A 24,441-nucleotide genomic window follows, 5' to 3' on the forward strand; every position below is an offset into this window, starting at 1 on the left:
TGCACATCTGTAATCCCAGCTACCTGGGAGGCTAAGGCAGGAAAATCACTTGAACCCAAGAGGCAGAGGTTGCAGTGAGCCAATATCACACCATTGCATTCCAGCCTGGGCAACAAGAGTGAGACTCTGTCTCAAAAAAGAAAGAAAGAGCTTAAAGATGCAGGGGATAATCAGTTGATCAAGGTCCTTAGAAGGTGATTGGTGGTTCATGACAGTTCTGAGGAGAAAAGTATGACAAAACAATGTGGAAAAGTTTGGCCTAGGAAAGAGAGGAGTCCTCCTCTTCTCTTAGGAGAGGGCAGTAGAAAGATTCAAGTTGGTGGCAGAAAGTTGAGAAAGTTTTTGTCTTATTGTTGTTACTTTTTCCGTGAGGTAGAAACTCACTTAAGCCCATCCATTTGTTAAGCTTGAAGGGGAAGTTAGTGTGCTCAGGAGCTTGACGAAAATGGAGATTTGAAGTGCAGGAGGCAAAAAGGACCTGATATGGCTCTGGCTCAGTAAGTTACTTCCTCTGGGACTTTAGTCAAATCTGAATATCCTCTGCTGCAGTATCTTCTGGCAAAGGATAGAATTACAACAAATGGTGTCTAAGGTCTTTTCAGAATGTGAATCATAGGGTCTACTTTCAAGTTAACCCAAACCATTGGAAAGGCTTCTCCCAGAATTCTCATTTTAGGAGTGCTTTGAGGCAGGGCCACCCTTTACAATGTGATTCTATTTGATGGTCTGGGAAGCTGGCTGGCTGAAAAATTTCAGTGTGTTTCCCTCATTGTGAGTTGTGACACAGCTCCTCTGTATTAAAGATGGCACTTTGCCAGCATTAACTAACTTCGTTGTTCATGACAGTTTTGAGGCGGAAACAGTGACATGCCGTCCAAAGTCTTGAGTACTTTATGCCATGCCAAAATGCTATAAAATCATCAAATATCACCACTTAAAAGAATTTTAGCAATCATTTTATTCAAACAACCAGAACAGGGGGTCACATAGAAAGAACATTGCACAAATAGCATTGACTGATTTTTTTTCTATCCTTTATGACTTTGGGGCATAGTATTATGTTCTTGTTCTATGCCAAAATAAACTTTACTGTGACAAGTATAAGCTACCAGGAATATTGTGACAGCACAGACACTGTCAGTGACATTGTCAGAGTGACAGCAGACAGACTGTTAAGATGCACCTCAGAATAGTACTTAGTCCTCATGAATGCCTTTAGCAGCAGCAATGGTAGGAAAAAAGCTGTCTTGACTTTTGCTGTCCTGTTCCAGCTACCTCTTGGTTAGCTGAAGTTTGCTTTCCGATAGATTTCTTAAGAAGGGGCCTTCAGAGCAGTAATTCATGAGTTCTTGAATGTCCAAAACTTCCTTTTGCCTTTATCCTTGAATGGCAGTTTGTCTAGATTATCCCTAGCCCAACTGACTAGTCATAGTTCTCTATCCTTTCCTCATTGCATCCTTTCTTGCTTTGAAGGAAGGTGCATAACAAATTTTTTTGTAAGAATAGTCAGTAATATTACTTTTGAAGGGTTATGAGAGATTTTTAAGTTAACATTCAGTGCAAATATACTGTTATATCCTTTATATTTATGCCTTTGGGGAAAGGGATGTCTGTTATCTGAGAAGTGGTTATGTTAAAGAAAAAACAAAATGGTCTTGGTTGAGACTTAGCTGGAGATTACATTTCTAAATTTGTTTACTGTTTAAGAAACAAGCTACTCTGAAAATATTTGATCACCACATATTTAGTGTGGGTTCGAAAGTAATTATTAACACTCCACACCTGCTTGCCAATGAATATTGATTGTATTGTCCCTACAGAGAGTAAAAGAAATCTCAGAAGTCCTCTCTTTGCCATAGAGGAACTTGCATGACAATATAGCACTGTTCTGTTATTGAGACTATAGTAATATAGCTTTCTAATCAACCAGTAGGGACTTTTTCCTTTAAGTTTCAACATAATCCAAATGAGCAGCTAACATTGTTGGTTTAAGATAAGGATCTTTTTTACTGGAACCTTATATAAGAGAGAATAATGAGATTAAACAAAACCAGCGTGCTCAGAGATGTGTGACTTCAAATATGCTATTGTCATTGGTCTTGGACTCACCTTATCCTGAGGAATATTTCCTTCCTCTTGTTAACCTTTATCATCAGAAACAGAAATATATCTAATCTTAAGTGAGGTGAAGAAAACACTACTTCACCTGAGTACAACTCTGAGATCATGAATTCCCAGAGCTGAAAAAGACAGCAGAAATCACCTAACCAAATAACCTAATTGTCCAGATGAGGAAAAAGTAATCTAAGTTGACTAACAGCATTGCCAAGGTCACATAACTAGTAGATCTAAGAGTAAAGCCCAAGCCAAGATGGCTCATACTTCCTCATCCAATGTTCTTTTTGTCACTCAATCCTAATCTTGATATAGAAAAAAAGAGGAAGACACAGAATTCTAGACCTAATTGTATTAACAATACAATTTTCAAAGCAAAATGAATTAAGAGCCAAAGATACATACAAATGAAACATTCCCCTACTCAAAGACATTCTTGGCTTCCTGTAATTTCAAAGTCTATTTGAAATCTTTGTCCCCTGCCCTTCACACCATTCCAGTAGGTTGGAGACTGATGTCAAGATTTCAAATCTAAAACACAAAATGGCAAAATCAATCAATTTAGCCTAATTTTTCATACTTAAGTCAATTAAATCTGTGATCTCATAGAAAAACAGTTTCTTAGATGATCGTCATGGAATAAATAAGTTTTGGACCCAAGTCTTTGTAGCGTCTATCATTCTGTTGCCCACTGGGATTCTGCTCATTACAAGAGAGTCATCAAAAAAGAAGTTCCAGAAGTTTAATTCGAAAAACAAACATTAGGAGTGGCTGGCAAGATGGCCAAATAGGAACAGCTCCAGTCTGCAGCTTCCAGCGAGATCTAGGCAGAAAGTGGGTGATTTCTGCATTTCCAACTGAGGTTCCTGGCTCATCTCACTGGGACTAGTTAGACAGTGTGTGCATCCCACGGAGGGCGAGCTGAAACAGGGTGGGGCATTGCCTCACCTGGGAAGCACAAGGGGTCAGGGAACTCCCTCCTTTAGCCAAGGGAAGCTGTGAGGGACTGTGCCATGAGGAAGGGTGCATTCCAGCCCAGATACACTTTTCCCAGAGTCTTCACAACTCACAGAGCAGGATATTCCCTCAGGTGCCTACACCACAAGGGCCCTGGGTTTCAATCACAAAACTGGGCAGCTGTTTGGGCAGACACCAAGCTAGCTGCAGGAGTTTTTTTTTTCAAACCCCAGTGGTGCCTGGAACACCAGCGAGACAGAACCATTCACTCCCCTGGAAAGCGGGTTGAAGCCAGGGAGCCAAGTGGTCCAGCTCAGTGGATCCCACCCCCATGGAGCCCAGCAATCTAAGATCCACTGGCTTGAGGCTTGGGTAGGCGGTTTTTCCCTCACAGTGTAAACAAAGCTGCCAGGAAGCTCAAACTGAGTGGAGCCCACCACAGCTCTGCAAAGCCACTGTAGCCAGACTGCCTCTCTAGATTCCTCCTCTCTGGGAAGGGCATCTCTGAAAGAAAGTCAGCAGCCCTAGTCAGGGGTTTATAGATAAAACTCCCATCTCCCTGAGACAAAGCACCTGGGGGAAGGGGCAGCTGTGGGTGCAGCTTCAGCAGACTTAAATGTTCCTGCCTGCCAGCTCTGAAGAGAGTAGCAGATCTCCCAGCACAACACTCAAGCTCTGTTAAGGGACAGACTGCCTCCTCAAAGGGGTCAGGCAAAGAGAGTCTGGAGTGGACCTCCAGCAGACCTGCAGTGGAGGGGGCTGACTGATAGAAGGAAAACTAACAGAAAGGAAGAGCATCAATATCAACAAAAAGCACGTCCACAAAGAAACCCCTTCTGAAGGTCACCAACATCAAAGACCAAAAGGTAGATAAATCCACGAAGATGAGGTAAAACCAGCACAAAAAGGCTGAAAATTCCAAAAACAAGAATGCCTCTTCTCCTCCAAAGGATCACAACTCCTCACCAGCAAGAGAACAAAACTGGACAGAGAATGAGTTTGTTAAATTGACAGAAGTAGGCTTTAGAAGGTGGGTAATAACAAATTCCTCTGAACTAAAGGAACATGTTCTAACCCAATGCAAGGAAACTAAGAACCTTGAAAAAAGGTTAGATGAATTGCTAACTAGAATAACCAGCTTAGAGAAGAATATAAATGACCTGATGGAGCTGAAAAACACAGCACAAGAACTTCAGGAAGCATGCACATGTATCAATAGCTGAATTGATCAAGTGGAAGAAAGGATATCAGAGATTGAAGATCAACTTAAAGAAAGTGTAAAGACAAGATTAGACAAAAAAGTCTGAAAAGGAATGAACAAAGCCTCCAAGAAATATGGGACTATGTGAAAAGACCAAACCTACATTTGATTGGTGTACCTCAAAGTGATGGGGAGAAGGGAACCAACTTGGAAAACACTCTTCAGAATATTATCCAGGGGAACTTCCCCAACCTAGCAAGACAGGCCAACATTCAAATTCAGGAAATACAAAGAACACCACAAAGACACTCCTGAAGAAGATCAACCCCAAGACACATAATCTTCAGATTCACCAAAGTTGAAATGAAGGAAAAAATGTTAAGGGCAGCCAGAGAGAAAGGTCGGGTTACCCACAAAGGGAAGCCCGTCAGACTAACAGCTGATCTTTCGGCAGAAACTCTACAAGCCAGAAGAGAGTGGGGGCCGATTTTCGACATTCTTAAAGAAAAGAATTTTCAACCCAGAATTTCATATCCAGCCAAACTAAGTTTCACAAGCGAAGGAGAAATAAAATCCTTTACAGACAAGCAAATGCTGAGAGATTTTGTTACCACCAGGCCTGCCTTACAAGAGGTCCTGAAGGGAGCACTAAATATGGAAAGGAAAAAACGGTACCAGCCACTCCAAAAACATACCAAATTGTAAAGACCATGGACACTATGAAGAAACTGCATCAACTAACAAGCAAAATAACCAGCTAGTGTCATAATGACAGGATAAAATTCACGCATAACAATATTAACCTTAAATGTAAACAGGCTAAATGCCAGAATTAAAAGACACAGACTGGCAAATTGGATAAAGGGTCAAGACCCATTGGTGTGCTATATTCAGGAGACCTGTCTGATGTGCAAAGACACCCATACACTCAAAATAAAGGGATGGAGGAAGATTTACAAAGCAAATGGAAAGCAAAAAAAAGCAGGGGTTGCAATCCTAGTCTCTGATAAAACAGACTTTAAATCAACAAAGATCAAAAAAGACAAAGAAGAGCATTACATAATGGTAAAGGGATCAATGAAACAAGAAGAGTTAACTATCCTAAATATATATGCACCCAATACAGGAACACCCAGGTTCATAAAGCAAGTTCGTAGAGACCTACAAAGAGACTTAGACTCCCACACAATAAAGTAGGAGACTTTAATACCCCACTGTCAATATTAGATGGATCAATGAGACAGAAAATTAAAAAGGATATCCAGAACTTGAACTCAGCCCTGGACCAAGGAGGCCTAATAGACATCTACAGAACTCTACACCTCAAATCAACAGAATATACATTCTTCTCAGCACCCCATCACACGTATTCTAAAACTGATCACATAATTGGAAGTAAAACACTCCTCAGCAAACTCAAAAGAATGGAAATCATAACAAACAGTCTCTCAGACCACAGTGCAATTAAATTAGAACTCAGAATTAAGAAACTCATTTAAAACTGCTCAACTACATGGAAACTGAACACCCTGCTCCTGAATTACTACTGGGTAAATAACTAAGGCAGAAATAAATAAATTCTTTGAAATCAAGGAGAAAAAAGACACAAAGGGCCAGAATCTTTGAGACACAGCTAAAGTAGTGTTTAGAGGGAAATTTATAGCACTAAATGCCCACAGAAGAAAGCAGGAAAGATCTAAAATTGACACCCTAAGATCACAATTAAAAGAACTAGAGAAGCAAGAGCAAACACATTCAAAAGCTAGCAGAAGACAAGAAATAACTAAGAGCAGAACTGAAGGAGATAGAGACACAAAAAACCCTTGAAAAAAATCAATGAATCCTGGGGCTAGTTTTTTGAAAAGATTAACAAAATAGATAGACTGATAGCCAGACTAGTAAAGAAGAAAAGAGAGAAGAATCAAATAGACACAATAAAAAAAATGATACAGGGAATATCACCACTGATCCCACAGAAATACAAACTACCATCAGATAATGCTATAAACACCTCTACACAAATAAACTAGAAGAAATAGATAAATTCCTGGACACATACACCCTCCCAAGACTAAATCAGGAAGAAGCTGAATCCCTGAATAGACCAATAACAAGTTCTGAAATTGAGGGAGTAATTAATAGCCTACCAACAAAAAAAGTCTAGAACCAGATGTATTCACAGCCGAATTCTACCAGAGGTACAGAAGAGCTGGTACAATTCCTTCTGAAACTGTTCCAAACAACAGAAAAAGGAGGGAGTCTTCCTTAACTCATTTTATGAGGCCAGCATCATCTGATACCAAAACCTGGCAGAGACCCAACAAAAAAAGAAAATTTTAGGCCAATATCCCTGATGAACATCAATGCGAAAATCCTCAATAAACTACTGGCAAACCAAATCCAGCAGCACATCAAAAAACTTATCCACCACAATCAGGTTGGCTTCATCCCTGGGATTGCAAGGCTGGTTCAACATACGCAAATCAATAAACGTAATCCATAAAGAGAATCAAAGACAAAAACCACATGATTATCTCAATAGATGCATAAAAGGCCTTTGATAAAATTCAACACCCCTTCATGCTAAATACCATCAATAAACTAGGTATTGATGGAATGTATCTTAAAATAATAAGAGCGATTTATGACAAACCCACAGCCAATATCATACTGAATGGGCAAAAACTGGAAGCATTCCCCTTGAAAACTGGCACAAGACAAGGATGCCTTTTCTCACCACTCCTATTCAACATAGTATTGAAAGTTCTGGCCAGGGCAATCAGGCAAAAGGAAGAAAGAAAGGGTATTCAAATAGGAAGAGAGGAAGTCAAATTGTCTCTCTTTGCAAATGACATGATTGTATATTTAGAAAACCCATCATCTCAGCCCAAAATCTCCTTAAGCTGATTAGCAACTTCAGCAAAGTCTCAGGATACAAAATCAATGTGCAAAAATCACAAGCACTCCTATACACCAATAATAGACAAACAGAGAGCCAAATCAAGAGTGAACTCCCATTCACAATTGCTACAAAGAATATAAAATACTTAGGAATACATCTTACTGGGGATGTGAAGGACCTTTTCAAGGAGAACTATAAACCAGTGCTCAAGGAAATAAGAGAGGACACAAACAAATGAAAAAACATTCCATGTTCATGGGTAGGAAGAATCAATATCACGAAAACGGCCATACTGCCCAAAGTAATTTATAGATTCAATGCTATCCCCATCAAGCTACCAGTGACTTTCTTCACAGAATTAGAAAAAACTACTTTAAATTTCATATGGAACCAAAAAAGAGCCTACATAGTCAAGACAATTCTAAGCAAAAAGGACAAAGCTGGAGGCATCATGCTACCTGATTTCAAACTATACTACAAGGCTACAGTGACCAAAACAGCATGGTACTGGTACCAAAACAGATATATAGACCAATGGAACAGAACAGAGACCTCAGAAATAACACCACACATCTACAACCATCTGATCTTTGACAAACCTGACAAAAACAAGCAATGGGGAAAGGATTCCCTACTTAATAAATGGTGTTGGGAAAACTGGCTAGCCATACACAGAAAACTGAAACTGGACCCCTTCCTTACACCTTATACAAAAATTAACTCAAGATGGATTAAAGACTTAAATGTAGGACCCAAAACCATAAAAACCCTAGAAGAAAACCTAGGCAATACCATTCAGGACATAGGCATGAGCAAAGACTTCATGACTAAAACACCAAAAGCAATGGCAACAAAAGCCAAGATGGACAAATGGGATCTAATTAAATTAAAGAGCTTCTGCATAGCAAAAGAAACTATCATCAGAGTGAACAGGCAACCTACAGAATGGGAGAAAATTTTAGCAATCTATGCATCTGACATAGAGCTGATACCCAGTATCTACAAGGAACTTAAACAAATTTACAAGAAAAAAAAAACAACCCCATCAAAAAGTGGGTGAAGGATATGAACAGACACTTCTCAAAAGAAGACATTTATGCAGCCAACAAACGTATGAATAAAAAGCTCAATGTCACTGGTCATTACAGAAATGCAAATCAAAACCACAATGAGATGCTGTCTCACACCAGTTAGAATGGCCATCATTAAAAAGTCAGGAAACAACAGGTGCTGTAGAGATGTGGAGAAATAGAAATGCTTTTACACTGTTGGTGGGAGTGTAAATTAGTTCAACCATGGTGGAAGACAGTGTGGCGATCCCTCAAGGATCTAGAACTAGAAATACTATTTGACCCAGCAATCTCATTACTGGGTATATACCCAAAGGATTATAAATCATGCTACTATAAAGGCACATGCACACATATGATTATTGTGGCACTATTCACAATAGCAAAGACTTGGAACCAACCCAAATTTCCATCAATGATAGACTGGATTAAGAAAATGTGGTGGCCAGGCACGGTGGCTCACGCTTGTAATCCCAGCACTTTGGGAGGCCGAGGTGGGCGGATCACGAGGTCAGCAGATCGAGACCACGGTGAAACCCCATCTCTACTAAAAATACAAAAAATTAGCCGGGCATGGTGGTGGGCGCCTGTAGTCCCAGCTACTCGGAGAGGCTGAGGCAGGAGAATGGCATGAACCCAGGAGGCGGAGCTTGCAGTGAGCCGAGATTGCACCACTGCACTCCAGCCTGGGCAACAGAGCGAGACTCCGACTCAAAAAAAAAAAAAAAAGAAAATGTGGTACATATACACCATGGAATACTATGCAGCCATAAAAAAGGATGAGTTCAAGTCCTTTGCACAGACATGGATGAAGCTGCAACCATCATTCTCAGCAAACTAACACAGGAACAGAAAACCAAACACCGCATGTTCTCGCTCACAAGTGGGAGTTGAACAATGAGAACACATGGACACAGGGAGGGGAACATCACTCATCAGGCCTGTCAGGGGTGGGGGGTCTAGGGGAGGGATGGCATTAGGAGGAATACCTAATGTAGATGACAGGTTGATGGGTGCAACAAACCACCATGGCACGTGTATACCCATGTAACAAACCTGCATGTTCTGCACATGTATCCCAGAACTTAAAGTATAATAAAAAAAATTCAAAACAAAAATTAGAGACAATACAGAGCAAGTTAAATATTGCAGATACTACAATGAGTGCGCTCATTGTTAGGAAGCAGGGAAGTTAAGAAATTTTTTGCGTCCCATTTCACAGATTAGAATTAAGTCTCTAAAAAGCTAAACCCCACAGAATATTCTTGGCATGGTCAAAGAAAGACCCCAGCCCTCTGACTACCAGCTATGCCATCTTAGGCAAGTCTCTTAACCTCTCTGTACCTCAGCTTTCCAATCTGTAAAATGAGTGTGATCACTCTAGGAAATGGAGGCTACAGTGAGCTATGATCACGCCACTGCACTCCTGCCTGGGTAACCAAGTGAGACCCTGTCTCAAAAAACAAAAACAGCATGTGGCACACAGTGAGATTAAATAGTTGTTTGCTACTCTTCTTGTTAATGTGTCTGAAAAGGTCTCATCCAACTTAACTCAATTTGGGGAATGAAAGCATGAAGGGGAAGTTTCAATTACTACTTAGATGGAATTAGGAAAAAAATTTCCCCTGTGGTACAGAATTGCACAATCAAGTGAGTTTGAGAGTAGAAAGAGGTTAAGGGGGAAAGACTGGAGTGTGGTTGCAGAGAGGTTGAGGACAAAAACTTTGTCCCCGCAGATCAACCATGCCAGGCACTAATACTTCCAAGTGACACTACCACCGTTTGTCACAATGTTGGCCAAGCTGCAACTGAAATTCCTGGGGTGCCATTTCCATAGAGGGTAAATGAATATACTGAGCAAGATGCAATATGAGGTCTCCTTATCTGAATTCTGTGTGTCTTTATGAGACTTGACTGAGGCCACACAGCGGATTAGTGACAGAACCAGGGTTAAAACTCATGTCTCCTGACTCTTGGTCTCCTTTTCACATCTTCCCCATTCTTGCTCCTATTACACAACTGTTTTTCATTTCTACTGGGTCACTCTTTGCTCTTTTTAAAATTAAATTTTATTAGATTGGATAATTGTTTTAGGCTAGTTCAAAAAAACCTATGCATTCAATTTCAGTCATTTACCTCACCAGTATTTGAGAGGCAACAGGCACTGAATTAAGAGTTAGACCTAGTTCAAATTCTAGTTCTGTCATTTAAGAGCCAAGTGACCTTGGGCCAGCCACTCACCTTGCCAATCCTGTTTCTTCATCTAGAAAATGGAGTAAATAATACCTACTTCTGGGATTTGGAGGACTCAGATACCATTGTTAGTGGACCTGACACTCTGCATCTTTTCCCTTGTGCTAGTTAATACACTTAGTTACAAGTAATAAAACTTTCTTAGCTTAAAGAGGGAATTTTATTTGTGTCATGTAACTTAAGGGTGGAAGGCAAAAGGTGCATGGTACAAGTGGAAACGAGGCATTGTCAGACGGCTCCTGTGTGAGGTCAGTTGGAGGTCAAGCAGAACCAGAACCAAGCAGACAGGTGAGATTGAGGGGCTCTGAAGTGGTGCTTAAGAGGTGTGTGATCCAGGTGGTTCCCCAGAGAGAGAGATGTTGTATAAACAACATGTGTTCACTCTTTCCTTATTGCAGACAGGCATCATGAGCACTGAGCTGACTTGCGTCACAGGCAGCTTATTGTTAATATTTATCTTAGACCAGGCGCGCAGTATCCAAATTAATCCCAGTTCACTAAAGTAATGTATATTCCCAATATTCTGCTATACCACATCGATGGTCATCATCCTAGACTTCTTCTTGACTAGATATAGGCTGCTTCACTCGTCTCCAACTGTTTTTCCCTTGTTCAGTCTTTTCTGTGTTTCTTCATTGATATGGAGTTCCATTTTGGTGATATAAACTATTTGACCTTGCCTCCAAAGTTTCATTGGCACAGAAACTGTAATTTCTCAGAGTTTTCACACATATATTTTTCACAGCTATATTTACATATAAACCTTTCAGTAAGTAAATATTAATAAATGCTCAAAAACACATCCCATCATTTGACTGAAGCACATAAAAGTAGTTATAAAAGATGTATTGTTTCTGAGCACCTATTTACTTAAAGCTCAGAGTAGAAGGCACATGTTCCATTTAAGACCTGCATGGTAGCCAAACCTCAGGCAACACACTTGAACCTAGCTCCACCCACTCTCTGCTTCTGACTCACTTTACTCTTCCCTTTATTCTTAGAACAATTAAAAAAAATTCTCACCCAGTCTTGCACTGGGAAGCTATGCTTGCACTTGAGCCTTCTTCAAATCTGTTTCTATCCCAAGTGGCTTATCAAAAAAACTTCTGCACCAAATAAAGTGCACTTGATGAAAGATTCCATGTAAGTTGTTCCACTTCATTCCAAAGCACTTTCAAATTAACAGAAAAATATAAAGTGTAAAGCTTTATCTTCTGGGTATTGAATATTAATATTTTATTATTAGATAACAATCTAAAATTTTAGGCCTTGATAAGAGGTATAGGAAGACTTTTTGGGGGTCTCTCAAAACCACACCACTGAGTAAGTAAATTGTGCCTTGATGTAATTACTATTGGTCCAGAAGTTCCCCTTTATTGGTCTTTTCCTCAATGCAATGACTTAGCTTTATCCTGAGTTTCAGACGATGGCATTGTTAGAAAGTAAAATGTATCTAATACTGAAGAGGTATAATGGTGACTCACAACTCTTTTAGGGTTTCATAGTTCCACCAGGGCCAGGATTGAAAATTGGCGAATTTGATGTAATAGAGATGTGTGGTTTAAGCAGCGTTAGCTTCTCCTCTACTTCTTCCAACCTTCAATGTCTCTGCTTCCTCCAAGATTTTGAAGGCATTATGCCCATGTGTTTGAAGGCACCCAGCCCATTTTTTCTGCCATCTTTCCCCATTAAGGTATAGGGAGCAAACCTGACTCACCTATACTGAGGCAGCTGAGAGCATATCCATGGGGTTGAGAAAGACAGCAAATCACTCAGGTATAACTCAGAGTTTCTTAAGCACACTCATAGTTTCATCTGAAATCAACAACCTTGGAAATCATATCCAAGCATTATTGAGCTCCTACTTAAAGAACTGTAGGGAAGCCATAAATTAATAAAACACAGTCCCTATTCATAAGTTGATTATCATCTCACTGGGATGTAACTACAATGCCAGGCAAAATGTAATAAGAACTGTGACAGTAGGATCAAGAGAGAAGGGTGGACAGGGGAAAACCTGCTGTGCTTTAAAGATTATGTAATGTCCATACTTGCAAATATAAGGGAAAAACACATTTCAAATAGAGGAAAGAACTTGAAGAAAAGCTTGGAGACATGAAAGTGTGTTAGGGAGTGATAAAGCACAGAGAAGAGAAAAGCTTGGGATAGAACGGCAACTCTCACACGTAACATGCGTATTGTAGAGCCACAAAATAGGCTTGGTCCCTGTTCATTCCTTCCCTGCACCTATTACAATTGGTAACTACATACTTAATTTATTTATTTATTACCTAATTCTCTAGAAATTTATGGATTTCTAACATAATTTAAGTATGTTCTTATGGAAATACATACATACATACACACAAAAACAAACTGTGTGCTGTTGCCATCCCAGCCATCTGCTGTTCACATTGTCATTTCTAGTAAGTATTCTTATGTTCAGTATCATAGGAGACAAGTATTTTAACTGTCATTACTAAATTTTAGTTGCACATCATCTTTCCAATTTTTCTATTTTAACACTTGAAATGACTGCCTTGAATATCATTGTTCCTGGTGAATCACTTCCCTCCAGCTCCCATCTCATACCTCTCAGAGCTTTTCAGCCAGTGAGCAGATGACCTCTTTTCATTGATTTCACTTGTGCCAGGAGAACATGAGTCCACTCTTATCTTTGTTCATAAGAAATGGGAAGTTGTCCTTTTTTTTTTTTTTGAGACAGAGTCTCACTCTGTCACCCAAGCTGGAGTACAGTAGCACTATCCTGCTAACTGCAACCTCCAATTCCCAGGTTCAAGTGATTCTCGTGCCTCAGCCATCCAAGTACTGGGATTACAAGTGTGCACCACCATGCCTGGAAAACTTTTTGTATTTTTAGTAGAAACGGGGTTTCGCCATATTGGCCAAGCTGGCCTGAAACTCCTGACTTCAGGTGATCCACCCAACTTGGCCTCCCAAAGTGCTGGGATTACAGGTATGAGCCACCATGCCCAGCCAAGGTTGTGTTTTTGCTATGAATTCCTTAGAAGTGAAGTGGAAGAGCAGGAATGACTCAATCCAGGACCATATGAGGCATTTAGAAATTTAGTTAAAAAGAAATTTCTTTCAAGTTCTTTTTAAAATTTCAAAAGATTTTTTTTTTTTTTTGTCCTCAGAGGTGTCTGACTCTGATTTAGTGACTGTACAATGACATTGCATTTGGGCTTTTCTGCCTTGATTTAAACCTCTAAAATTGGAATCTTTTGTCCCTGCCTCTTTATCTGTGAAATGAGGACTATAATGCTGACCTCATGGAAAAATGGTTTAATGACTTGACTGAAATAGTGGCACAGAGAAAACATTTTGTACTCTGTTTCTTGAACTGAAGAAATATACTAACCATAGTAAAAATAGGAAATTCTCTAAAAGACCACTTTCCTACGAAAACATAGAATTATCACCTCAGATACCTATTATTCATCTGTCCTGAACTATTTTGAACTGCTCAGTATTTGGAAAATCATATCATCATTGAATAACATATGCACATTGAATAAATGTGTGATTAATTATGTAATGTATTGTAAACAATCATTTTTGTATTGCTTCTAAGTATTCAGTTAAGAGTAAGGTTCTTCATCACACACTGGGGCCTGTTGGGGGGTGGGAGGGTGGAGGACTGGAGGAGGGATAGCATTAGGAGAAATACCTAATGTAAATGATGAGTTGATGGGTGCAGCAAACCAACAGGGCACATGTTTACCTATGTAACAAACCTGCACGTTGTGCACATGTACCCTAGAACTTAAAGTATAATAAAATAAATAACAAAATATAAAATAAATAAATTTTTTTAAAAAGAATAAAGTTCTGTAAGGAAAGTACTGATTATGCCTACCCGTGTGTAGCTTTTCAAAGTTGGGTAGAGGTTTGCAAGATCTGAATGTGTCCACTTTTTTTTTTTTTTTTTTTGGAGACGGAGTCTCGCTCTGTCGCCCAGGCTGGAGTGCAGTGGCGTGATCTCGGCTCACTGCAAGCTCCGCCTCCGGGTTCACGCCATTCTCCTGCCTCAGCCTCCGGAGTAGCTGGGACTACAGGCGCCCGCCACCATGCCCAGCTAATTTTTTTGTATTTTTAGTAGAGACGGGGTTTCACTGTGTAAGCCAGGATGGTCTCAATCTCCTGACCTAGTGATCCGGCCACCTTGGCCTCCCAAAGTGCTGGGATTACAGGCGTGAGCCACCGCGCCCGGCCAAAAGCGTCCACTTTGAAGAGAAAGAATGAACAAATATGTTGTATTATGAAAACATTTTCTACAATGTTAAGTAAGGCAGAGGGTAGTTACTTAGTGCCAAGAAAGTCTGATACTTCCAGATTTGAGCAGCAAATAGCCCAGGCAGTCTGAAGGAAATGCAGATGAAGAATTCAGGCTAGTGGGCCCCTCTAGCTAAGGGGATAAAGAAGCCACATCCAGAGAGGTGAGTTCAGGCAGAGAGTTGACAGGCAGGGGGGCAAGTCAAAAAGATCAGCAGAGGACCAGGGATCCAGACCAGGAAACTCAGAACAAAGACATCCAAGCCCAAACAAAGGATCTTAGTTGCTAGGAGTCAAGAGTCAGCCCAGGGTTTGGGTTAATAGGCACAGAGCCCTGCCAGCTGGGTACTGAAACATCTTGTCAACTATAGTGCCAGTTCTCCAGCTTTGCCTAAAACTTGACATCTTCCAAGTTTTTCTTGGTCAAACAGTAAACCCCTATCTGTATGTAGTATCGATATTCCAGTGAGTGCCCTTCTTCCTTTAACTACAGGATGTGACGTAGAAAATCCTTCCAGTCTCCACTCTTGCAGCCATGGATCATGAGCACTGAATTCAGGACTGGGCAACTGACTGGATACTCTGCCCAGGACTGTGAATCTGATGAAAGACGTAAAGATGAAGAGATGTTGATAGCTGAGTGTTGGCATAGTCCTGTAGCAGCAGTGGTGACCTCCTGGCCAGTCTTCTTAATACAGTATCTCATACTTCCTACTTCATGTACCTCTACAGCTTCTTTGACTGCTGCCTGTCCTCCAACTCTTGTTCCCTACCCTCCTATAGATTCAGCAAACCACCAAGGTTATTTTAGTAAATTCCTTATTGGTTTAAGAAAGACCCTGCATCTACTGCTTACAGCCAAGAACTCCATCTGTTATTCCTGGTAAAAGCCTATTCCAGATCTCAGAGTCTTGCACTGACTTTCCAGAGCCAATTAGTCCTCAGGTCTTAATAGGATCTGCTCCCTAGCTTCTCATATCCGTACCTGTTCTTCCATTTCTACCACAACTGCCATATCACTTCTCACTGAAATGATTGCAAGATGACAGGAGACAAATGACACATCCATAATCTCTTCCAGACAAGCTCTTCTCTACATTGGGCTTCTGCTGAGAAGGATGTGGAAGACAAAATTCCAAACTTTCCAGATGCCATATTATTTGAGATCTGTGAAATGCATCCTTACTCTCTTTAAAGGGCTCTTTGTAGACTAAATAATCATCTAGTCTTTTGATCTTTTTGAGGTCTTAGCAAAATGTTGTACAATGACTTCCTTGGCTTTTTTCTACATCACCTATTCTTTTTTTTTTCTTTTTTTTTTTTGAGACAGGGTATCACTCTGTCACCCAGGCTGAAGTGCAGTGGCACGACTTCGGCTCACTGCAACCTCCACCTCCTGAGTTCAAGCAATTCTCCTGCCTCAACCCCCTGAGTAGTTGTGAGTACAGGTGCATGCCACCATACCCTGCTAATTTTTTTATTTTTAGTAGAGACAGGGTTTCACCATGTTGCCCAGGCCAGTCTCGAACTCCTGGCCTCAAGTGATCCACCCACTTCAGCTTCCCAAAGTGCTGGGATCATAGGCATGAGCTACCATGTCTGGCCTAGACCACCTATTCTTGACAGTACATGGAAACTATTTCTTTAGCATTTTTTTGCTCTCTGGAGAGGGTAAGAATTCTTACAACCATCAAGTTCTGGCTCCTTTTTGTTTAACAATTATTCCTTCAATTTATGTCTCTTGTATTTTTTATAAGAAGGAAAAATAATCTAGGCAGCACCTTCAACACTCTTCTTAGAGATCATCTTAGCTAGATTGCCAGATTCATTAGGCACATTTTCTGCTTTCCACACAAGTGCAGATGACAGTAGTCTGCTGATACATAATAAGGATTCTCTTTCCTCCCATTTTCTTTTTTTCCTCCCATTTTCAATAACATATTTTATCACTTCCTTTGTCTAAAAATTGTGGTGAAATACACATAGTATGTATCATCTTAATCATTTTTTTTTATTATACTTTAGGTTTTAGGGTACATGTGCACAATGTGCAGGTTTGTTACATATGTATCCATGTGCCATGTTGATTTCCTGCACCCATTAACTCGTCATTTAGCATTAGGTATATCTCCTAATGCTGTCCCTCCCCCCTCCCCCCACCCCACAACAGTCCCCGGAATGTGATGTTCCCCTTCCTGTGTCCATGAGTTCTCATTGTTCAATTCCCACCTATGAGTGAGAACATGCGGTGTTTGGTTTTTTGTCCTTGCGATAGTTTACTGAGAATGATGTTTTCCAGTTTCATCCATGTCCCTACAAAGGACATGAACTCATCATTTTTTATGGCTGCATAGTATTCCATGGTGTATATGTGCCACATTTTCTTAATCCAGTCTATCGTTGTTGGACATTTGGGTTGGTTCCAACTGTTTGCTATTGTGAATAGTGCCGCAATAAACATATGTGTGCATGTGTCTTTATAGCAGCATGATTTATAGTCCTTTGGGTATATACCCAGTAATGGGATGGCTGGGTCAAATGGTATTTCTAGTTCTAGATCCCTGCGGAATCGCCACACTGACTTCCACAATGGTTGAACTAGTTTACAGTCCCACCAACAGTGTAAAAGTGTTCCTATTTCTCCACATCCTCTCCAGCACCTGTTGTTTCCTGCTTTTTGAATGATGGCCATTCTAACTGGTGTGAGATGGTATCTCACTATGGTTTTGATTTGCATTTCTCTGATGGCCAGTGATGATGAGCATTTCTTCATGTGTTTTTTGGCTGCATAAATGTCTTCTTTTGAGAAGTGTCTGTTCATGTCCTTTGCCCACTTTTTGATGGGGTTGTTTGTTTTTTTCTTGTAAATATGTTTGAGTTCATTGTAGATTCTGGATATTAGCCCTTTGTCAGATGAGTAGGTTGCAAAAATTTTCTCCCATTCTGTAGGTTGCCTGTTCACTCTGATGTAGTTTCTTTTGCTGTGCAGAAGCTCTTTAGTTTAATGAGATCCCATTTGTCAATTTTGGCTTTTGTTGCCATTGCTTTTGGTGTTTTAGACATGAAGTCCTTGCCCACGCCTATGTCCTGAATGGTATTGCCTAGGTTTTCTTGTAGGATTTTAATGGTTTTAGGTCTAACATTTAAGTCTTTAATCCATCTTGAATTAATTTTTGTATAAGGTGTAAGGAAGGGATCCAGTTTCAGCTTTCTACATATGGCTAGCCAGTTTTCCCAGCACCATTTATTAAATAGGGAATCCTTTCCCCATTGCTTGTTTTTGTGAGGTTTGTCAAAGATCAGATAGTTGTAGGTATGCGGCATCATTTCTGAGGGCTCTGTTCTGTTCCATTGATCTATATCTCTGTTGTGGTACCAGTACCATGCTGTTTTGGTTACTGTAGCCTTGTAGTATAGTTTGACGTCAGGTAGCGTGATGCCTCCAGCTTTGTTCTTTTGGCTTAGGATTGACTTGGCGATACGGGCTCTTTTTTGGTTCCATATGAACTTTAAAGTAGTTTTTTCCAATTCTGTGAAGAAAGTCATTGGTAGCTTGATGGGGATGGCATTGAATCTATAAATTACTTTGGACAGTATGGCCATTTTCATGATATTGATTCTTCCAACCCATGAGCATGGAATGTTCTTCCATTTGTTTGTATCCTCTTTTATTTCATTGAGCAGTGGTTTGTAGTTCTCCTTGAAGAGGTCCTTCACATCCCTTGTAAGTTGGATTCCTAGGTATTTTATTCTCTTTGAAGCAATTGTGAATGGGAGTTCACTCATGATTTGGCTCTCTGTTTGTCTGTGATTGGTGTACAAGAATGCTTGTGATTTTTGTACATTGATTTTGTATCCTGAGACTTTGCTGAAGTTGCTAATCAGCTTAAGGAGATTTTGGGCTGAGACAATGGGATTTTCTAGATATACAATCATGTCATCTGCAAACAGGGACAGTTTGACTTCCTCTTTTCCTAATTGAATGCCCTTTATTTCCTTCTCCTGCCTGATTGCTCTGGCCAGAACTTCCAGCACTATGTTGAATAGGAGTGGTGAGAGAGGGCATCCCTGTCTTGTGCCAGTTTTCAGAGGGAATGCTTCCAGTTTTTGCCCATTCAGTATGATATTGGCTGTGGGTGTGTCATAGATAGCTCTTATTATTTTGAGATACGTCCCATCAATACCTAATTTATTGAGAGTTTTTAGCATGAAGGGTTGTTGAATTTTATCAAAGGCCTTTTCTGCATCTATTGAGATAATCATGTGGTTTTTGTCTTTGGTTCTGTTTATATGCTGGATTACATTTATTGATTTGCATATGTTGAACCAGCCTTGCATCCCAGGGATGAAGCCCACTTGATCATGGTGTATAAGCTTTTTGATGTGCTGCCGGATTCGGTTTGCCAGTATTTTATTGAGGATTTTTGCATCAATGTTCATCAAGGATATTGGTCTAATATTCTCTTTTTTGGTTGTGTCTTTGCCTGGCTTTGGTATCAGGACGATGCTGGCTTCATAAAATGTATTAGGGAGGATTCCCTCTTTTTCTATTGATTGGAATAGTTTCAGAAGGAATGGTACCAGTTCCTCCTTGTACCTCTGGTAGAATTCAGCTGTGAATCCATCAGGTCCTGGACTCTTTTTGGTTGGTAAGCTATTGATTATTGCCACAATTTCAGAACCTGTTATTGGTCTATTCAGAGATTCGACTTCTTCCTGATTTAGTCTTGGGAGGGTGTATTTGTCAAGGAATTTATCCATTTCTTCTAGATTTTCTAGTTTATTTGCATAGAGGTGTTTGTAGTATTCTCTGATGGTAGATTGTATTTCTGTGGGATCGGTGGTGATATCCCCTTTTTCATTTTTTATTGCATCTATTTGATTCTTCTCTCTTTTCTTCTTTATTAGTCTTGCTAGTGGTCTATCAATTTTGTTGATCTTCTCAAAAAACCTGCTCCTGGATTCATTAATTTTTTGAAGGGTTTTTTGTGTCTCTATTTCCTTCAGTTCTGCTCTGATTTTAGTTATTTCTAGCCTTCTGCTAGCTTTTGAATGTGTTTGCTCTTGCTTTTCTAGTTCTTTTAATTGTGATGTTAGGGTGTCAATTTTGGATCTTTCCTGCTTTCTCTTGTGGGCATTTAGTGCTATAAATTTCCCTCTACACACTGCTTTGAATGTGTCCCAGAGATTCTGGTATGTTGTGTCTTTGTTCTCGTTGGTTTCAAAGAACATCTTTATTTCTGCCTTCATTTCATTATGTACCCAATAGTCATTCAGGAGCAGGTTGTTCAGTTTCCATGTAGTTGAGCGGTTTTGAGTGAGTTTTTTAATCCTGAGTTCTAGTTTGATTGCACTGTGGTCTGAGAGACAGTTTGTTATAATTTCTGTTCTTTTACATTTGCTGAGGAGAGCTTTACTTCCAACTATGTGGTCAATTTTGGAATAGGTATGGTGTGGTGCTGAAAAAAATGTATATTCTGTTGATTTGGGGTGGAGAGTTCTGTCGATGTCTATTAGGTCCACTTTGTTTAGAGCTGAGTTCAATTCCTGGATATCCTTGTTAACTTTCTGTCTCGAAGATCTGTCTAATGTTGACAGTGGGGTGTTAAAATCTCCCATTATTATTGTGTGGGAGTTTAAGTCCCTTTGTAGGTCACTCAGGACTTGCTTTATGAATCTGGGTGCTCCTGTGTTGGGTGCATACATATTTGGCTCTTAGTTAGCTCTTCTTGTTGAATTGATCCCTTTACCATTACGTAATGGCCTTCTTTGTCTCTTTTGATCTTTGTTGGTTTAAAGTCTATTTTATCAGAGACTAGGATTGCAACCCCTGCCTTTTTTTGTTTTCCATTTGCTTGATAGGTCTTGCTCCATCCCTTTATTTTAAGTCTATGTGTGTCTCTGCACGTGAGATGGGTTTCCTGAATACAGCACACTGATGGGTCCTGACTCCTTATCCAGTTTGCCAATCTGGGTCTTTTAATTGGAGCATTTAGCCCATTTACATTTAACGTTAATATTGTTATGTGTGAATCTGATCCTGTCATTATGATGTTAGTTGGTTATTTTGCTCATTAGTTGATGCAGTTTCTTCCTAGCCTTGATGGTCTTTCCAATTTGGCATGTTTTTGCAGTGGCTGATACCAGTTGTTCCTTTCCATGTTTAGTGCTTCCTTCAGGAGCTCTTTTAGGGCAGGCCTGGTGGTGACAAAATCACTCAGCATTTGCTTGTCTGTAAAGTATTTTATTTCTCCTTCACTTATGAAGCTTAGTTTGGCTGGATAGGAAATTCTGGGTTGAAAATTCTTTTCTTTAAGAATGTTGAATATCGGCCCCCACTCTCTTCTGGCTTGTAGAGTTTCTGCCGAGATATCAGCTGTTAGTCTGATGGGCTTCCCTTTGTGGGTAACCCGACCTTTCTCTCTGGCTGCCCTTAACATTTTTTTCTTCATTTCAACTTTGGTGAATCTGACAATTATGTGTCTTGGAGTTGCTCTTCTCGAGGAGTATCTTTGTGGTGTTCTCTGTATTTCCTGAATCTGAATGTTGGCCTGCCTTGCTAGATTGGGGAAGTTCTCCTGGATAATATCTTACAGAGTATTTTCCAACTTGGTTCCATTCTCCCCGTCATTTTCAGGTACACCAATCAGACGTAGGTTTGGTCTTTTCACGTAGTCCCAAATTTCTTGGAGGCTTTGTTCATTTCTTTTTATTCTTGTTTCTCTAGACTTCCCTTCTCACTTCATTTCATTCATTTAATCTTCCATCAGCGATACCCTTTCTTCCAGTTGATCGCATCTGCTACTGAGGCTTCTGCAATCTTCACGTAGTTCTCGAAACTTGGCTTTCAGCTCCATCATCTCCTTTAAGCCCTTCTCTCCATTGGTTATTCTAGTTATCCATTCTTCTAATTTTTTTTCAAAGTTTTTAACTTCTTTGCTATTGTTTTGAATTTCCTCCCGTAGCTCAGAGTAGTTTGATCGTCTGAAGCCTTCTTCTCTCAACTCGTCAAAGTCATTCTCCGTCCAGCTTTGTTCCGTTGCTGGTGAGGAACTGCGTTCCTTTGGAGGCGGAGAGGTGCTCTGCTTTTTAGAGTTTCCAGTTTTTCTGCTCTGTTTTTTCCCCATTTTTGTGGTTTTATCTACTTTTGGTCTTTGATGATGGTGATGTACAGATGGGTTTTTGGTGTGGATGTCCTTTCTGTTTGTTAGTTTTCCTTCTACCAGACAGGACCCTCAGCTGCAGGTCTGTTGGAGTTTGTTAGAGGTCCACTCCAGACCCTGTTTGGCTGGGTGTCAGCAGCGGTGGCTGCAGAAGAGCGGATTTTCGTGAGACCACAAATTCAGCTGTCTGATAGTTCCTCTGGAAGTTTTGTCTCAGAGGAGTACCCGGCCAAGTGAGGTGTCAGTCTGTCCCTACTGGGGGGTGCCTCCCAGTTAGGCTGCTCGGGGGTCAGGGACCCACTTTAGGAGGCAGTCTGTCTGTTCTCAGATCTCCAGCTGCGTGCTGGGAGAACCACTACTCTCTTCAAAGCTGTCAGTCAGACAGGGACATTTAAGTCTCTGGAGGTTCCTGCTGACTTTTTGTTTATCTGTGCCCTGCCCCCAGAGGTGGAGCCTACAGAGGCAGACAGGCCTCCTTGAGCTGTGGTGGGCTCCACCCAGTTCGAGCTTCCTGGCTGCTTTGTTTACCTAAGCAAGCCTGGGCAATGGCGGGCACCCCTCCCCCAGCCTCGCTGCCACCTTGCAGTTTGATCTCAGACTGCTGTGCTAGCAATCAGCGAGACTCCGTGGGCATAGGACCCTCCGAGCCAGGTGCGGGACACAATCTCCTGGTGTGACGTTTTCCAGGCCCGTTGGAAAAGCGCAGTATTAGGGTGGGACTGACCCGATTTTCCAGGTGCCGTCTGTACCCCTTTCTTTGACTAGGAAAGGGAACTCCCTGACCCCTTGTGCTTCCCGAGTGAGGCAGTGCCTCGCCCTGCTTCGGCTCACGCACGGTGCGCTTCACCGACTGTCCTGCACCCACTGTTTGGCACTCCCTAGTGAGATGAAACCGGTACCTCAAGCAGAAATGCAGAAATCACTAGTCTTCTGTGTCGCTCGGGCTGGGAGCTGGAGACCGGAGCTGTTCCTATTCGGCCATCTACCTTAATCATTTTTAAGTGAACAATTCATTGGTATTAAATACATTCTTTTTTTTTTTTTTTTTTTTTTTTTTTTTTTTTTTTTTTTTTTTTTTTTTGAAATGGAGTCTCTGTCGCCCAGGCCTGGAGTGCAGTGGCGTGATCTCGACTCACTGCAACCTCCACTTCCCGGTTCAAGCCATTCTCCCTGCCTCAGCCTCCTGAGTAGCTGGGACTACAGGTGCCTGCCACCACACTCGGCTAATTTTTTGTATTTTTAGTAGAGACGGAGTTTCACTGTGTTAGCCAGGATGGTCTCGATCTCCTTGACCTCATGATCCACCTGCCTCACCTTCCAAAGTGCTGGGATTACAGACGTGAGCCACTGCGCCCGGCCCAATACATTCTTAATGTTGTGCAACCATCATCACATCCATCTCCATAACATTTTTCATCTTGTAAAACTGGAACTCTGTATCAGTTTATAAATAATAACTCGTCACTGCTCCCATCCCCAACCCATGGTATCCATTATGCTACTTTCTATCTCTGATTTTGACTATTCTGAGTACCTCATATAAATGGAATCATACTGTATTTGTCTTTTTGTGACCAGCTTATTTCACTTGGCATTATGTCTTCAAGGTTTATCCATGTTTTAGCATATGTCAAAATTTCCTTTCTTTTTATGGCTGAATAACATTTCATTTTATGCATAAGTTTTGCTTATCTATTCATCTCTTGATGGACACTGGGTTGCTTCCATGTTTTAGCTATTGTGAATAATGCTGCTATGAATGTGGGTATACAGATATTTCTTCAAGACCCCGCTTTTAGTTATTTTGCATATACACCCAGTCTCACTTCCTTTTGAGCTCTCAGAGGCAGCATTCTCAAGGTCCAGAATTGTACTAACAGTTTTTTGAGGCAATTTAGGCTTTCTTTATCATGCTCCTTAAATTTTTTACAGCCTCGTTCCACGTCCTAAAGGAGCTCCAACATTTTTAGGTATTTTTAACAATAGCATCCAACTACTGGCACCAAAATATGTATTGGTTATATATTACTGCATAACAAACTATTCAAAATGTAGTCAATTAAAATAACAAACATGTCACAGTTTCCATGGAGCAGAAATCCACATGTGACTTAGCTGGATCCTCTGGCTTAGGGGCTCTCACAAGCTCTAATCAAGGTGTCAGAAGGGGCTGCAATCATCTCTTCCTCAAAAGGAAAAGAGGACTTTTCCCTTTCAAGCTCACTTATATGATTGTTGGCAGGATTCCATTACTTGCAGGCTGTTGGACTGGAGGCACAGACTGGAGGCCAGAGAACACCCACAGTTTCTTGCCATTGATACAGGAGATAGAAAGTATTCAGGCAGATAGTAAGGGCAACAGAGTCATCAGCAAAGTTTCTCTTGTAATAAAAGGCGGCCCCCAAATCATTTCTTTCCTAACAAAGATCAGCCTGAAAAATTGAGCGGCAAACACAGATAGGCAAGTTGGAAGCTTTCATGGGC

Source organism: Nomascus leucogenys, chromosome 9, assembly GCF_006542625.1.
Source record: "Nomascus leucogenys isolate Asia chromosome 9, Asia_NLE_v1, whole genome shotgun sequence".
Lineage (NCBI taxonomy): Eukaryota > Metazoa > Chordata > Mammalia > Primates > Hylobatidae > Nomascus > Nomascus leucogenys.